We start from the raw sequence: 17,111 nt of genomic DNA on the forward strand, positions 1-17,111 counted from the left end.
TGCCCTGCTCGCTGTAGGGGTGTCAGTGTCAGGTGACCATCTGCCTGGAGCTTTCATCACATGAGAGAATCTTTAATTCAAGATGAATCTTTAATTCCTGGAGCCTCCCGGACAATCCTGGAGCTGGGTTGGCCGGCCTAGTTCTCTGCCGCAAGGTTTGGGGCAGCGCTGAGCCCTCCTAGGGCGCATTTCGCGGGCCCCGGAGCTGGTGTGCCACGGCGGCGAGGCAGTGGATGGGGGCGGGGGACGGGGATGCCGTCACGTCACAGCCACCGCGCGCGCACGCAGCGGGAGCCCAGCACCGGGCGCTCCTGCGTGTGGCCAGGGGGAGGGGCGGAGCCGAGGGTGCAGAGTGGAGGTAGCGGGGCAAGAGCCACTTTGCTTTCCTCGTCGTGTCACCCTGGTGATGTCAAGCGGGACCCCCGTGACGTCACTGCCTTGGGGGCGGAAAGGCCTCCCGCGTGTCACACAGCCCCGGCCCTCCGCGGAAGGACTCAGCTACCTGGGGGATGGCGCCGTCAGGGGCTCAGGGCGAACGAGCACGCGCTCAGGGTGGGAAAGGGGGGGTGCCTCTGGCGGAGGAGAGAACTACATCTCCCACCATGCTGTGCTCGCGCGGCCGCTTCCGGTGCAGGCAGCACTTCCGGCAGTTCGGGGTCGAGCGCCGCCGCAAGGGTGAGCGGAGCGAGGTTCGGGCGGGTGGGCCTGTCTGGCTGAGCGGGGCAGGCCGGACCGGCAGTGCCCCAGTAACTCGGGGGGCTGGAGGTGGCCCTCGCGCCCTGGTTGGCTGGTGCCATGGTTACAGGAGGGTGGGGGGAAGGGGGGCTCAGGGACATTCGCCGTCTCTGCCGTGTAAAAGGGGGGGGGGGCAGCGACGTGTCCGCCCTCCACGCTCGCGCAGCACCCTGCAGGATGACGGCCCCTCCCCCGCGTTCACTGCGCCTCCCCCCCCTTCTGCCATGAGCTAGTAGGTGGTATCAAAACATCCCTCCTTAGCGCCTGGGCGTTTCCATACCTCTCCCCCTTTCTGGGCACGCGGGGGGGGGGCGAACCCCTTCCTCGCCCCATGCGCACCCCAACACACTCTTTGGAGGGGTGCGGGGCTAAAAGCGGAGCCCTGTGTTTTACTGGCGGCTGCCCATTGGTGTCCTACCAGCAGCAGTAATCAGTGGTGTGCTGGACCCTGAATGGTCAGGCGTGATCTCCTGGCAAGACGCTGTGTGCAGAGGGACGCAGCGTGAGCGCTACAGGTGCCCATGAAACGTACAAAGAACTTCTTGAAGCAGCATGCTATTAGACTGCAAGTTCTTCAGGCTATCGTGTATACCAGGGGTCGGCAGCCTCTCAGAAGTGGTGTGCTGGGTCTTCATTTATTCACTCTAATTTAAGGTTTTGCATGCCAGCAATACATTTTAACGTTTTTAGAAGGTCTCTTTCTATACGTGTATATATATATATACACACACACATATAACTAAACTATTGTTGTATGTAAAGTAAATAAGGTTTTTTAAAATGTTTAAGAAGCTTCATTTAAAATTAAATTAAAATGCAGAGCCCTCCGGACCGGTGGCCAGGACCCGGGCAGTGTGAGTGCTTATCCCTGGTCTATACTTTCCTGTGTTGTTTGAGGAGAACGTTGTGGACACTTATCAGAATACAAGTAATATTTAACTATAATACACACATGCTGCCCTTTTGCACACAATATAAAGATCTGTTATGATTTTTCTTGTCTAACTAGGCACTCTACTGTTTTCTCCATTTTCTTTTTGTTGCACATGTGACTGTAATGTGTTTGCAGTGAACACACCACATGGATAAACAGATGAATGGACACATTTTAAGAGGACTTGGAAAGATTATTGAAAAAGGGCACAATTCTCTTCTGTTACACCAATGTAATTCTGTTCATGTGTATGGGGTGGTATTGGTGGAAGTGAAAGCAGAATTTGGACCAATATTTTTACATTGCTAAACATGGATATAAAGAGAGATTGTTAAGTTCTGCTGTGGCAAATTTTACTGATGAATTCAGCCCTATTGAGAAGAAAGGGTAGATGAAACCAGCAGTGTTTCAGATGGAAGAGGATTCATCAGTAACATGAACACTGTTGTTCTGTAACTGGTAGTTTAATAACATGGAGGGGATACAAAGGAAAATAATTTGTGCTTGTAATTTCTTAAACAGCTACTGACATCTAATAAAAAATAACTTCAAAGGGCACTATACTTGGACCCAGTTCTGCTTCACTTTCATATTTTATTTCTCTACTTTTCTTTGAAGATCTTCCCATCCTTAAAAAATAAAAATGCTCTAGTATAATAACATGATGGTCCCAAACATTGCAGAAAATCCTATTATATGCTGTATTGTTGTGGAAACTTATGTCCTGATCCTGCAATGAGCTCTGCATAGGCCAACCTCTATACCCATGTGAAGTGCCACTAAAGTCACTGGATCACTACATGGGTTCAGTCTTCCATGGAGCTCATTGCAGGATTAGGGCCTTCTTGTAGAATATTGTTATTTCTTTAATGCATTTTTCACATAGATATTTGTTTAGCAATTTGTCTGTTCCTGCTCTTGTTTCTTAGTATTTCCTAACCTTTGACCGATTGAATTTATGATTTTAATATTCTTTAAGGTAGTTTTTTTTAAATCTATAATTTCCTAGGTATAACACTGTCCTTCCCCCAAAATTCCATTGTATGGAACCATATTGAGTCCCCCACCTGCATAGGGCATAAGCATGGGTTAAACCCAAGATTTTTAGATCTGCAGCACAGACTCTACTGCTTGAACTAAAGGGTTACCAGATAGCATTAGTAGGCTGCTGTCCTCTATATGAACCTACCACTAGAGGGGAATATGACACATTTTTCCAGTGTCTCTCACAGTTATTTGCTAAATAGCAGTGGAATGTTGGGAGTTGATTGTCGTCAGATGCCACCGGTGTGTTGCTCTGCTCTGTTCAATGTTGATAACAGTCAGCTGCGTGCGTGTGTTCCCTCTGTGTGCTGCCCCGACTCTGCAGATTGCTGACACAGCAGGCCCTGAGAGAACCCCCAATGACCACAGACTCTGATAAGGTATGAAGGCACCGGGACAGATTTATTGCCAAACGAAGCACAGTAATAGTTTCCCATAGACTGTACAGGACATACTCGAATATGTGCCCCCTGACAACAGACCGGCTCAGTTAGTGGTGGGACTTACCACTGTCCCCTAGGCCAGACAAAGATATCCACTCAGGGATGCATTATTATACACAGGTACAAACGAGTTATGCATCACTCCAGATGCATTGTGGTACAACCCCTCTACGTGTTATAGTGCTGTTTCTCTCCTCATGTTGGTTCGAACAAACAACTCTGTCCATCATATTATCCTTTTGACCTTGTGTTTAGGATAGGTCAGCCTGTTCCTCATTATCTCTGTGGAATGTGTTCTTACCGGGATATTCTGGTGCCATCCTGGCACATGTATACGTACAATAAGCAGCTGCCTTCTTGCCAACTTCTGTGAGCGGGGCTTGCCTCTGGCTCACAGCTTAACTTTGCTTTATGTTAGAAAAGTCTTGACCATTACTTTAGTTCAGGCCTCATACTGGGCCTCTGATACCAAGTGTTCATGTTTCAGGGCCTCATCTTACTATATTCCCCCACTTTTTGTCTTTTTATGGGGAGGATGTTTACCCATCATCCCAGAAAAGCTTAATGCATGGACTAAAGATAACCCAGTGGGCTAAACACTGTTATGTGGTTACCTTATTTTACCATCCATACACTCATGCCCCACCCGTCTTTAGTCTGCACATTCCGTCATACGACTGATGGACAGATTTGATTTTCCAATTGATGATAGTCCCTTACAGTGGGCCTGGGAATGTTAGGCCCGGGACCATGACTGAGGAATGTAGTATTATAACTGAGCCTTAGAGGCACTCCCAAATAATTAATATATATGAATAATATGGATATGGTATATATATTTGTAGTGTATATGGGTATATATGTATAGTATGTATGTGTACATATGACACCACCTTATATGCAAGCATAATCATGTTTTTCCAGTCTGGTGTTGTACTCTGGCCCTTTTACTTTGGTGCCACAGATAGAAACACACTCCTATTAGGGCAATTGCAGTTATCACCTGTATCATCATTAGTAGTAGGCTGAGTGTTTTGAAATACCGGGATAGGCATTGTTATAGTGTGTTCCACGGTATTATGTATATGAGAAGTAAAACAGAAATTTGGAGTAGTGACACTACAAATGAGGCCTTTATATATAAATGTCTTGCAATTAGTTACTACCCAGTACTGGGCATTCATGTTGTGGGTTACCCTTACTGCTGGTCATCGCCCTCTGGTAAGCTTTGCTGGGCAGGAAACAGGAATGGCTAGCTTCTCTGTTCCATGGGTTCCATTGCCCCCGTGATGCGCCAGTAGCTGACATAGATCCAGTTGTTTTTATGGATGATGTTTTTCAGAAAACCTACTGAATGGACAGTAACCAATTTCTCAAATATTGCTGTGTCAGGATTTGGTATTTGTACGCAGACACTGAACAAAACTGTTTTGAATAACATGTGCCTCAGTTAGGATGCAGTGTTACTGATCCCAGATTGTGACCGGTACTGACAGGGAATTTATATACCTAATTTGTAGGTGCCATGTAACAGTTTTTTTTTTTTTTTTTAACGAATTTGTTTCTCCTTGCCTTCATGTTTGCTGCCTTTTGTTTGTTGATTTTTACCTGTGTGTTGGTTAAACAGTTTAGCAAGGTTATGCACATTGTAAACGTTGTACAGCAATAATACAATACCGCAATAATACAACAGTACAACGATAATACAGTAGTACAGCAATAATACAGTTGTTTTTACACAGTAACCAAGTTGAAATTAAATGACAGTTTATCCTGGTCCAGCTAGTGGTTTTTAGCTGATCGTTAACGTAATTGTCCATATATGGTAGATAAGAGGTGTATTTGACCAGTCTCTGATTTATAAAGCACTTCATTTTTCTTTTTTTGATGCTTGGGTTTTTTTTCACTGTGTACTGATATTTTCTGTCTTCAGGGTGTGATATTTTCTGGTGTCTTTGGTCTGTGGAATGCAACTTAAACAACTTTTGTTAGTTAACATAGTAAAATTTTTTGTTTGTTTTCCTTTTTTGTTTTTGTTTTCAGTAACCCAAACTTAATACAAAATTTAACTTAGTTTGTTTACAATGTAATAGGGATGGAGTCTTTTATAACACAAGCTATACTTTTGCAATTGTATAGACATTCATTTTCATTTGAGGTGCATTACTAATATTTTATACTAAATGCTTAACTGCTAAAATAAATGCTCACAATCTTCTGTGAGAAGGTGCATTGCTTTTTTCCCCCCCGCTGAACATTCTGCTAGCAAAAGAGTCAATAACATAATTTTTACCACGCTTTTTAGAGTTAATTTGCTTGTGATACCAATATCACTCTTGTTAACTGTTTAGAAGCACAAACTTTAACAACCACTGCTTCCCATTAACATAACATAACAAAAGAAAAGTGTATAAAATTAAACCAACTATAAAATTAAACCAAAATAAATTTTAAATACAGGTCCATGCAAATACTTTGAGGATATTAAACTTTCATGATGCTTTGTTGTGTTTGGGAGCCAAAAGTGGAAACCTGTTGAAATTGTTTGGTTAGCTTTATGCATAAATTGTTATTTGTAAACGTTTTTGCTATCCTATTCTAATAACTATATTTAAAAGTGCAAACAAGTTTATAAAAACCCAAACAAGAAATTGACAATTTGTTAATATTATCTTTATCTAATGTTGAGGTTTCCCCTTACATTTTTTCTTTGAATAATAAAAAAATTAAAAAACAAAACTGTGATTAATGAAAGAGAATTCTTTTTGTTTGCAGTTGCATTATTTGTTGAGGCAGAAATATACGTACATATATTTGTAACTGAAACGTTTTTGAACTTTGCACAAAAAAATTGGTATTAATAATACTATGATTATACCCCAACCATGATCTTAAAAGAGTGCAGTACCATATATACATATATTTTTAAAAGGGTATAACATTGACTTTTGTTACAACAAAATAAAAATAATAAAAAGCAGTCACATGACACACACAACAAACAACAGAGATGACATACAGGACAAACTTGCAATTAAAAAGAAATGGTGACAGAATTCTATTAATAACTATATAAAATAAGGTAAACAAAAATAAAAAGGGTTAAACATTTGAATAAACAAGTTATTACCTTATTTAAAACTTTTAACAACAATTGATTACAAATATATTAATATTTGCCAAATTTATTGTATTAATTTGGTAACAAGGAATTTTGAATTACTTTATATTTAACATTATTTTAAAACTCTGCTATATGGAAATAAGAAAAGCCCATGTTTCAAATATTAGTGAGTGGTTAGGATTAGAAGCAGAGTGTGCATTTCTGTTGCTTGGCAACCATATCTTCAAGAAAGTTAGGAATAAGTCTAGCTGTTGCATTCCTGAAGGGTTAAAATAATTAATTTACCGGATTTATTTAAAGTAAAGTTGTTACCTTGTTTTCTTTTTGTTTCTTGTTTTGTTCTGTTTTCAATTGCTTTATCTTTTGGAGGTTTTTGTAAAAACTATAACTTTTAACTTTTAAAACAGAGAAAGAGTCAAAGTGAGGAGAGGCAGGGAAAAAGCAGGGGCGGGGAGGTGAAGGTAGTGAGACTTGAGCCAAGAGACATTTACTCTTAAGGTACAGGCAGCAGCAGCAAGCTTAGCAAATTGATAAAGGATATAAAAGAAAACATACTGGTATGTAAAAATATGTGAGAAAGGGGGTTATATTTTTAGCTGAGTGCGGAGTGTGGTTCTGTGGGTAAAAGCAGTTGGGAAACCGCACCCTGGGTTTTTATCCTGGCTCTGAGATGAGAGTGGAGGTAATTATCTGCTCTTGTAAAACCTGAATTTGCTCCCCCAGTGTCTGTTTTTGTCTGCATGCCAAACAGATTGCAGAAGTGCCCTTTTCTTCCCTGCAGTTAACTATTTTTGGAAAAAGAAAAGGAGTACTTGTGGCACGTGCATCCAGTGAAGTGAGCTGTAGCTCACGAAAGCTTATGCTTGGTGTCACTACCAACTCCACGTATAATAGGGGCTTAGCACTTTGAGCATTTGGAAAATAATATATAATTTAAACATTTGGACTAAATAAACCAAACACATCCAGCAAATCTTGTATATAATTGTAACCAAAGCTTTGCAATCTTCTACATTTCCAAACCACATGCATAAAGGGTCTTATCTAAAGTCGATGGAAAGACTCCCATTGACTTCAGTTGACTTTGGATCAGAACCAGAAATCCCTAACATTTATTTTACATCTAGTCTGGGAAGTTGTATATCACGTCCCCCAGCTTCCACCACTAGCTTTATATATTTATTTAAAAATGTTTAGTGTGGTATAAATACCTAGATTATAGATATTCATTTGTTTGAGTGTTATATATGTTTTGAAAATTAAATAACATCCTATGTGTAATATGCATTCCTACACATTTGTTTATACCTCAGTCTTCCCCAAATGAGTTTAGTTAATCAATTGTAGTTAATTCTGTATTTCACCTCTCTAGCAATCTTTCAAAGTATCCCCGTGATTATCAGTCCTTTAGTTCTTGCTTGTATTTTAATCATTTTACTTTCCAAAATATTCATTTAAGGCTCTTCCAGTTAATTTCCCAAAGCTCCAGTTAAATAAAGAATCAGAAGAAATAACTAGCTGGAATATCACACTTTTAATTTTTTTCATTAATCTTTCAAAATGATATTTATTAACCTAATTGTGTAATTTTCTTTTGCAAAGTTTAGGACAGGGATAGGTTGGTGATTTAGAGTTATTATTTAATAGTCATATGGGAGTTATGCCAAAAAAAAAACCAACCCCTGTTCCTACTGAATCATTTGTGATGGCCTTAATTTCATTTAAATTGAATATAGATAAAACATTATAAGATGTTACAGTATCCTGAGTTACCTTAGCCAATACATAAGTCGAATGTCCCTGTTCCCAAGACAAAAGAACCTGAACCTTTGAGCAATATTTTGGAGGGTGGGTTACCTATATATCCCTTGTATTATAAGACAGCATTAACAAAGTTAGGCTCTGATCCCTCAACTTATGATGTGTGGATGGACCACTGCGATCTGAGCAGATTTCCATTGACTTCAGTCATTTTAATATAATGGCCATAATGAAAATGAGTTTTAATTTTCTAATGTGTTAAAACCTCATGCCAAAGTTAAAAATTTGTTACGATGAGTGGTTCATGTGTGATGGCCTTAGTTTCTGTGCAGTGAACTGCAGGATCGGGGTTAAATTTGCCCTGGGTGATTTTGTTTTTCATTAAATTATAAATAATCGATCAAGTATTTTGGAAAAATGTCATAAGTTCATAGGCAAACAATGGAAAACGTATAAAAATTTCAGGAGCATGTTCATTTTAGGATATTAGATCTTTCTATAAACATAAATGGTCCCTTTGTTTTTGTGGGTAATTTATTCAAATTACTTACTACCATATCTTGCTTATTGTTAGAGACCCATCACCCATTTGCCCAAATTTATCTGAAGCTCATTTTAAAGAGAGGTGTTTTAAGTAATCTTTACTATTTAATGGATGTCTCCCAAGTGATTCAGAATCCTGAAAAAGTCATTAGTATTACTATTTATATCACAATATTGCCTAGAAGCTCCAGCAGAGATCACATACTGTGTTAAGCGCTGTGCAAACATTTATTGAGAGAGAGGCTATGTCTGCAGTATAGTGGCATTGCTATGGCGCTGTAGCTGTGATACCATAACCCTGTAATGTAAATGCAATTTAAGCTAACGGAAGGGGTTTTTTCATCGAACAAGGAACACCACCTCTCCGAGTGATGGTAGCTAGGTTGATGGAAGCATTCTTCTGTTGGCTTAGCTGAACCTGTGTGGGGCTTAGGTTGGCATAGTTTCACACCCCTCAGTAATGTGGCTATGTCAACCTAAAATTTTAAGTTTAGACCAAGCCAGACAAAGGGTGGGAGAAAGGAAATAATATTCTCCCCATTTTATAGATCAGAAGTACAGGGAGACTAAGTGTCTTGCCGAACGTCACACAGGTTCTCTGTTACAGAACTGGGCAGTGACTCAAACTTGAATCCTAGTCTTGTGCCTTAAACGTAAGTTCATACATCAGTTATTTCAGGAAGTGTAATTGCTTGTGGTAACTCTAATCTGCTTCTGCTGTGATGCATAAGATATTAACACTCTTGGCTGGCATTGGTTAGGCAAGTGGCAAGATGTGACTTCTGCTTTTCTGCTAAACTGTGTTTGCTTCATGGCTATCTCATCCTCCACTTCGTTGGTCTGTTTTGCCCACCTATTACATCAGGGGGTCTAATCTCTGACTGGGTTCTTGGTGCTCCTATGAAGCAAGTGATGATGCTGATAACTCTTGTATGAGATCCAAGGTGCATACATGTGACTGATTTATTAAAAAACAACCACATGCATTCTTCTTTGAGTGATTGCTCATGTGCATTCCAGTAGGTGTGTGCGCGCGCCGTGTACACGATCGCCAGAAGCTTTTCCCTAGCGGTACCCGTCGGGTCGGCTGTGGAGTCCCTTAGAGTGGCGCCTTCATGGCGGTGTATATATGTCCCTGCTAACCCGCTGCCTGCTCAGTTTCTTCTTACTGCCCATGACGGTCGGTCATTGGAACAGCTTAGTCTCTTGCTTTGCAAGTGCCTTACCTAGTGGTTCCCTTGTTTCTAGTGTAAATAGTTGTTAGTTAGTTGTTAATAGTTGTAGATTAGATTAGTTTATCTTACTTCAGGGCGGGGGGATTTCCCCCGTTCTACTCTCCCCGGCTCCGGGGCATGCCTCGGTTGCAGGGGTTTAAAGTATGCAAGAGGTGTGGGACACAAATCAGATGTCAAGAATTATAACATTCATAAAGCAGTCGGAGAACACTTCAATCTCTCTGGTCACGCAATTACAGACATGAAGGTCGCTATCTTACAATAAAAAAACTTCAAATCCAGACTCCAGCGAGAAACTGCTGAATTGGAATTCATTTGCAAATTGGATACTATTAATTTAGGCTTAAATAGAGACTGGGAGTGGCTAAGTCATTATGCAAGGTAGCCTATTTCCCCTTGTTTTTTCCAACCCCCCCCCCCCCCAGACGTTCTGGTTAAACTTGGATTTATGCTGGAAATGGCCCACCTTGATTATCATACACATTGTAAGGAGAGTGGTCAGTTTGGATGAGCTATTACCAACAGGAGAGTGAGTTTGTGTGTGTGGGGGGGGGAGGGGGGGTGAGAGAACCTGGATTTGTGCTGGAAATGGCCCACCTTGATTATCATGCACATTTTAGGGAGAGTGGTCACTTTGGATGAGCTATTACCAGCAGGAGAGTGAGTTTGTGTGTGTATGGGGGTGGGGGTGGGGGGGGGTGAGAAAAACCTGGATTTGTGCTGGAAATGGCCCACCGTGATTATCTTGTAGGGAGAGTGGTCACTTTGGATAAGCTATTACCAGCAGGAGAGTGGGGTGGGAGGAGGTATTGTTTCATGGTCTCTGTGTATATAATGTCTTCTGCAGTTTCCACAGTATGCATCCGATGAAGTGAGCTGTAGCTCACGAAAGCTTACGCTCAAATAAATTGGTTAGTCTCTAAGGTGCCACAAGTACTCCTTTTTTTTTTTCTGTGTCAACAAGTGATCCGCATGCCGCCTGTCTCAAGTGGCTCGGGGAGGGCCATCAGACAGATAAGTGCCCTATTTGCAGGAGCTTCAGACCCAGGACTAAGAGGGAGCGGGACTATAGCCTGAAGCTCCTCTTGATGGAGTCGGCCCTTCAGCCACAGCCTGAGCCGACACTGGCACCCTCGGTGCACACACACCGGCCTCGGTGCAGGATGTCCCAGCACCAAGGAAGGACTCCGCCAAGGAGCACCTGCACCGCTCCCCAGCCCGCAAGGCCAGTGCCTCATGGTGGCATTGTTCACAGTCTCAAGGGAGTGCTGCATAAGAAAAAGAAACCAGACGGGGACGTTCCCCTGTCAGGAAGCCAAGGGGGGATTCCAGTGGGGTGCGTCCTCCGGCGGGACACCCTCGGTCTGGTCCCCAAGAACCAGTGCCGTTGACTGCGGTGAGAATGGACTCGCCTACCTGTGACGATTTGGAGGAAGAGCTTGACCTCCCCTCCACTCCGGACACATATGGGGCGCCTCAAGACCTCATTGATATGACAGCGCAGTACCCGGCCCTGCAAACTTTGCATCACCAGTAGCACGGGCAACAGCACCGTCTGTGGCCTTGTGCCCAGCACTGCGGGCAATTACGACACCAGTCATGACACCGATGCTGATGGCGGTACCGTCGGCGGTGCCGAAGCCGTGGATTCATCATCGGGGGAAGCTCATGATGTTGTGGCGCCAAGCTCCGTCTCCCTGATACTGCTCCCCGGCACCCTCGGGCTCCGCTCCCCCATGGTTGGGTACAGAATACTCGTCAGAGTCAGACGTGGAATCGTTTGCGTCCAGATGCAGCCACTACCGCTCCCAGTCCCAGCACCGATCCCGGCACCATAGGTTGGTGGAACAACCGGCACCAGTCACCACTTGGCCACCCCAGTGACAGGGCCCAGTGCAATGGCCTTTTTGGACCCCCTGCGCCTACCACCAGGCTCAAGGTCAGGGATCTAGGCTGGTATCTGTGGTATCGGCCCCCCGGTACCCCTCCATCAGTGACGTCGATGGAACGCCACACCCCTAGGGCCCCTGAGGATCCCTTACAGGACAGGGCTGTTGAGTGGCCACAGTCAAGCACGCCCCCTCCTCCACCGACGTCGGTGGCACCTGGACCTCCGGTCGCAGGTTGCTTTGAGGCACCTGACCCGGCCTCCAGAGAACCTGAGGGGCAGAAAGACCCTGTCCTAGGAACCTCTTCCTTCTCTTCGCTGGATGAGGATACCAAAGGCCCAAAGGATACCAATGGATACCAAAGGCCACCAGGACCTGCTTAGGAGGGTAGCAGTTAACCTCTTCTGTCTGGAGGTTGAGGTTATGGAGGACTCAGATCCGATGGTGGACATCCTCACCACCGAGGGTCCTTCCAGAGTAGCTTTGCCCCTCATAAGGACAATTCAGAACACCATGAAGGTGCTCTGGCAAACCCTGGCCTTTACACTACCAGTGGCTAAAGAGGTCAAGGGACGCTCCTTTCTGCCACAAAAGGGCTATGAGCACCTGTTTACCCACCCCCAACCGGGGACTCTGGTGGTTGATGTGGCAAACTACAAGGAGCAGCAGGGTCTACCAGGCCCCGCATCTAAGTCACATGACGCCAAGAAGCTGGATCTCTTTTGCCGTAAAGTCTATTCGACTGGGGGGCTCCAGCTTCGGGTAGCGAATCAGCAGGCGGTGCTTAGCCGATACGCTTTCAATTCCTTGAGGTGGTTGGCTAAATTCCAAGAGTTAATCCTGGCTGATTCTCGCAGGGAATTCCGTGCGCTCCTTGAGAAGGTAGAGTGGTCTCTAGGATGGCCCTCCAGGCAGCCCTGAATGCAACGGACTCTGCAGCTAGAACCATGGCCACCGCCATGGCTATGAGGCGCAGTGTGTGGCTTTGGGTTTCAGGGATCCCACCTGAGGTCCAAAATACAATTCAGGACCTCCTCTTTGACTGTGTGGGCCTGTTTGCTCAAAATACGGACATGCGTCTTCACAGCCTGAAGGATTCATGGGCAACTCTGAAGTCTCTGGGGCTACACACCCCAGCGCCTCAGAGAAAGCCCTTTAGATCTCAGCCCCTGTCCCGTTTCTACCCGGGGCTCCCTCGGCGGGATCCACCTAGAAGGAGGGGCAGAAATAACAGGAGGCGCCCACCGCAATCCTCCTCGGACCAAGGCCAGGGTTCAACCAAACAGCCCCCCGGCCCCAAACCCAACTTTTGAAGATGCGCATGAGGACGGCGCACCAGTCGTCTTCTTGGATCCTTCCCCCTGCTTTGTGAATCGACTTTCCCGCTTCTACCGTGCTTGGTCTCAGATCACATCAGACTGCTGGGTCCTCAGCACGGTGGGGCAGGATATTCTATCCAATTCTGTTCCCTCCTGCCCTCCCACCCCCCTTCCCCATCCCTCTTCAGGGACCCCTCTCATGAGCAACTCCTTTTACAAGAGGTACAATTGCTCCTAGCTCTAGGGGCAATAGAGGAGGTTCCTCAGGAATTCAGGGGCAAGGGGTTCTACTCCCGCTATTTCCTCATCCCCCAAGGCCAAGGGCGGTCTTTGGCCTATCCTGGACCTACGAGACCTCAACACATACATAAAAAAGGTGAAGTTTTGCATGGTCTCCTTGGCCGCCATCATTCCGTCCCTGGATCTGGGAGACTGGTACACCGCCCTTGACTTGAAGGACGCGTATTTTTACATTGCTATTATTCCAGCCCACAGATGCTTTCTCAGATTCATGGTCAGCACTACCAGTTCAGGGTGCTCCCATTTGGCCTTTCAATGGCCTCCCGGGTGTTCACCATGTGTATGGTGGTAGTGGCAGCCTTCCTCTGCAGGTGCAGGTGTTCCTGTATTTGGACGACTGGCTCATCAAGGCCGAGTCCCAAGCACATGTGGTGGAGCACGTATCCCTGGCCTGGGCTATGTTTCACAGGTTGGGACTTGTATTGAATGAGCCCTAGTCCACATTGATCCCACACACAAACAATAGAGTTAATCGGTGCTCTCTTGGACTCCACGTACGCGAGGGCGTTCCTTCCGGAACTGCGTTTCAAAGCGCTCACGGACATTATCTAGACCCTCCTCCACTTCCCCACAACCACAGCCAGGAATTGTATGAGACTACTGGGGCATATGGTGGCCTGTACGTACGTGATACAGCATGCCAGGCTGTGCCTCTGGCCCCTCCAGACATGGTTAGCACAGGTGCACAGACTGGGTACGGACCCATTGGACTCAATCGTGACCCTCCCGCCTCAAATTCTCCACTCTCTCCAATGGTGGCTGCAACCACAGCTGGTTTGTGCGGGAGTACCCTTTGCAAAACCCCAACCCATGCTTTTCCTTGTCACAGATGCCTCGGTGCTTGGTTGGGGAGTGCATCTGGGCAATATCAGAACCCAGGGCCTCTGGTCCCATGCAGAGCTATTGCTGCACATCAACGTGAGGGAGCTGAGGACAGTTTGCCTGGCATGCCTAGCGTTTCAGGCCTGTCTGCAGGGCATGTGCATATCGGTGCTCATGGGCAATACTGCAGTGATGTTCTATATAAACAAACAGGGTGGTGCTCGTTCCTCTCCCCTCTGTCGAGAAGCCCTCACGCTATGGGACTTTTGTATCACCCACTCCATACACCTGCAGGCGTCGCACCTTCTGGGGGTGCAGAACGAACTGGCAGACTGCCTCAGTCGCTTGTTCCATGGACACGAGTGTTCCCTCAGACCGGACATCGCTCACTCAATTTTCCAGAGGTGGGGCTCTCCCCACACGGACCTGTTCACGAGGCAGAGCAACAGGAAGTGCCCCAGATTCTGCTCCTTCCTCAACCACAGCCAGGCTCCACCGCAGATGTCTTTCACCTGTCATGGACAGGTCACCTGCTGTACGCATTCCCGCCATTCCCACTATACACAGGGTGCGCCTCAAGACTCATCAGGACAGGGCTTTCTTAATTCTCATAGTGCCAGCGTGGCCCCGCCACCACTGGTTCACCATGTTACTGAACCTCTCAGTGAATAGACCGGTAGCGCTCCCTCTCTGTCCAACCTTAATCTCACAGGACCACGGCCATCTACAGTACCCCAACCTGGAGTCACTCCACCTCATGGCGTGGAAGCTCCATGGCTGAACCCTCTTGTGCTTCAGTGCTCGCACTCGGTTAGGGAGGTCCTGCTGGGGAGTAGGAAACCCTGCACTCGAGCCACGTACCTGGCTAAGTGGAAGCGTTTCTCCATTTGGTCTCGACAAAGGGGAACTGAGCCGCAATCAGCCCGAATTTCCTTTATTTTGGATTACCTTTTAGATCTCAAGCACCAAGGGTTAGGAATATCATTCCTAAGGGTGTACCTCGCGGCCATTTCGGCCTTCCACCTGGGAACGGCGGGGGGTTCAGTGTTTGGTAATCCCATGGTGAGCAGGTTTCTTAAGGGCCTTGACAGACTTTATCCTCCAGTACGTTGGCCCGTCCCCCCCGGGACCTCAACCTGGTCCTGTCCTCACTCATGGGTGCCCCCCTTTGAGCCCATGGCTACCTGCCCTCTCTCCTACCTTTCCTGGAGGGTGGTTTTCCTGGTGGCTATAATCACCACTAGGAGGGTATCCAAACTCGGGGCACTGTCCTCTGAACCTTCGTACACAGTATTTTATAAAGACAAGGTGCAGCTATGTCCCCAACCTGCATTCCTGCCTAAGATTGTCTCCCAGTTTCATGTAAACCAGGACATAATTTTACCTGTGTTCCTCCCTAAACCCTATGCCACTCACAGGGAGCGCATGTTCCATTCCTTGGACGTTACAGGCCTTAGCATTTTACATTGAATGCACAAAGCCATTTCGTAAGTCACCACAGCTCTTTATTGCTATTGCAGAAAGAATGAGGGGGCTCCCGATCTCATCACAGCGCATATCGTCATGGATCATGTCCTGCATCAGGACTTGCTATGACCTAGCTAAAGTTCCAGCCCCACTGATTACAGCTCACTCTACCAGAGCGCAGGCAGCATCCGCAGCTTTCCTGGTGCAGGTGCCTATCCAGGACATTTGCAAGGTGGCAACCTGATCTTCAGTCCACACCTTCACTTCCTACTACGCCATTACCCAGCAGGTGAGTGATGATGCTGGGTTTCGTAGGGCAGTCCTGCACTCGGCAGTTAGGTGAACTCTTACCCCTCCCCCAGGGTAACTGCTTGGAAGTCACCTATTGGAATGCACATAAGCAATCACTCGAAGAAGAAAACATGGCTACTTACCTCTCATAACTTGTTCTTCGAGATGTGTTGCTTATGTACCTTCCAAATCCTGCCTGCCTCCCCACTGTCGGAGTATTCCGGCAAGAAGGAACTGAGCAGGCAGCGGGTCGGCAGGGACATATATACACCGCCATGAAGGCGCCTCTCTCGGGGTCTCCCCAGCCGACCCGACGGGTACTGCTAGGGAAAAGCTTCTGGCGATGTTGCATGCGGCACGCGCACACACCTATTGGAATGCACATGAGCAATCACTCAAAGAACAACAGTTATGAGAGGTAAATAACCGTTTTTTTGTTACTCCTGGTAGAGAATGAAGGTATCCAGCTCAACTGAGTCACATGCCTTTTCCATATTAACAGCAGACTCTAAATCCTGTACCAATTTGGACAAGTGAAGTAGCCTCTTTACATTTATTTCTGTTGACCTTCCAGAACAAAGCCTGACAGGTCCTGAAGCATGAATCTAAGCTGTCTATTTTCAAGTCTTTTATCTAAAAACTTATTGTTATTTAATGGTGAAGATTCTGCAAGATACTGAGTATACTGATCCCAAGCCGTGGGGGCCACAGACTACTCATGTACTTAAAGTTAAGCAAGTGGTTAAGGGTTTTTCTGGATCAGGGTCAGATTGCTTATCACCTCACAGGATTGAGCCTAAAACTGGGTGACCTGATTTAGGATCTACTAAGATCCTTCCACTTTTCAATAATGTTGATAATTTTGCTTCCCTTAATAACACTGGAAGGGATCCCTTCCATTGTGCCTCTCTGTTAATTGACAATAATATGGGATTCCTCTAAAGATTTTGAAACGTTACCTCAAGACCACCTGTTTTACCTCCTGGTATCCTGTAAATACTTTTGCTAGCTCACTTTCACCAATTGGGCTATTCCGGATGTGGAAAGGATCCGATTTACTTCAATGAGAGGTGGATCAGAGTTCCCGACTCTGAGGATTTGCATGTTGCAAATGTATCCCACTGGTGAGTGTGTGTTACATGTGTCCCTCCATGCCCAATCCACAGAGCATGTGAGTCTGTTACATCCCCACACTACAGAACCT

The 17,111-nt window shown here is 45.7% G+C and overlaps 1 protein-coding gene across 6 annotated transcripts in view; it reads left to right on the forward strand.

Moving 5' to 3' along the window:
• The first annotated feature begins 580 nt into the window (after positions 1 to 580).
• PPCDC (phosphopantothenoylcysteine decarboxylase) overlaps positions 581 to 17,111 on the forward strand; it is a 52,715-nt gene continuing 36,184 nt past the window's right edge. For 4 of the 6 annotated variants that reach the window (XM_074966016.1, XM_074966018.1, XM_074966017.1 and 1 more), the window contains exons 1-2: positions 618 to 675; positions 15,670 to 15,905. The gene's annotated coding sequence lies outside the window, so the exon portion shown is untranslated. Of the gene's footprint in view, positions 676 to 1,555; positions 1,590 to 15,669; positions 15,906 to 17,111 lie in introns of all 6 variants that reach the window. The other 2 variants (XM_074966015.1, XM_074966014.1) reach the window with 2 other exon arrangements.

The sequence above is a fragment of the Natator depressus genome, chromosome 10 (genome assembly GCF_965152275.1).
Source record: "Natator depressus isolate rNatDep1 chromosome 10, rNatDep2.hap1, whole genome shotgun sequence".
Classification (NCBI taxonomy): domain Eukaryota; kingdom Metazoa; phylum Chordata; order Testudines; family Cheloniidae; genus Natator; species Natator depressus.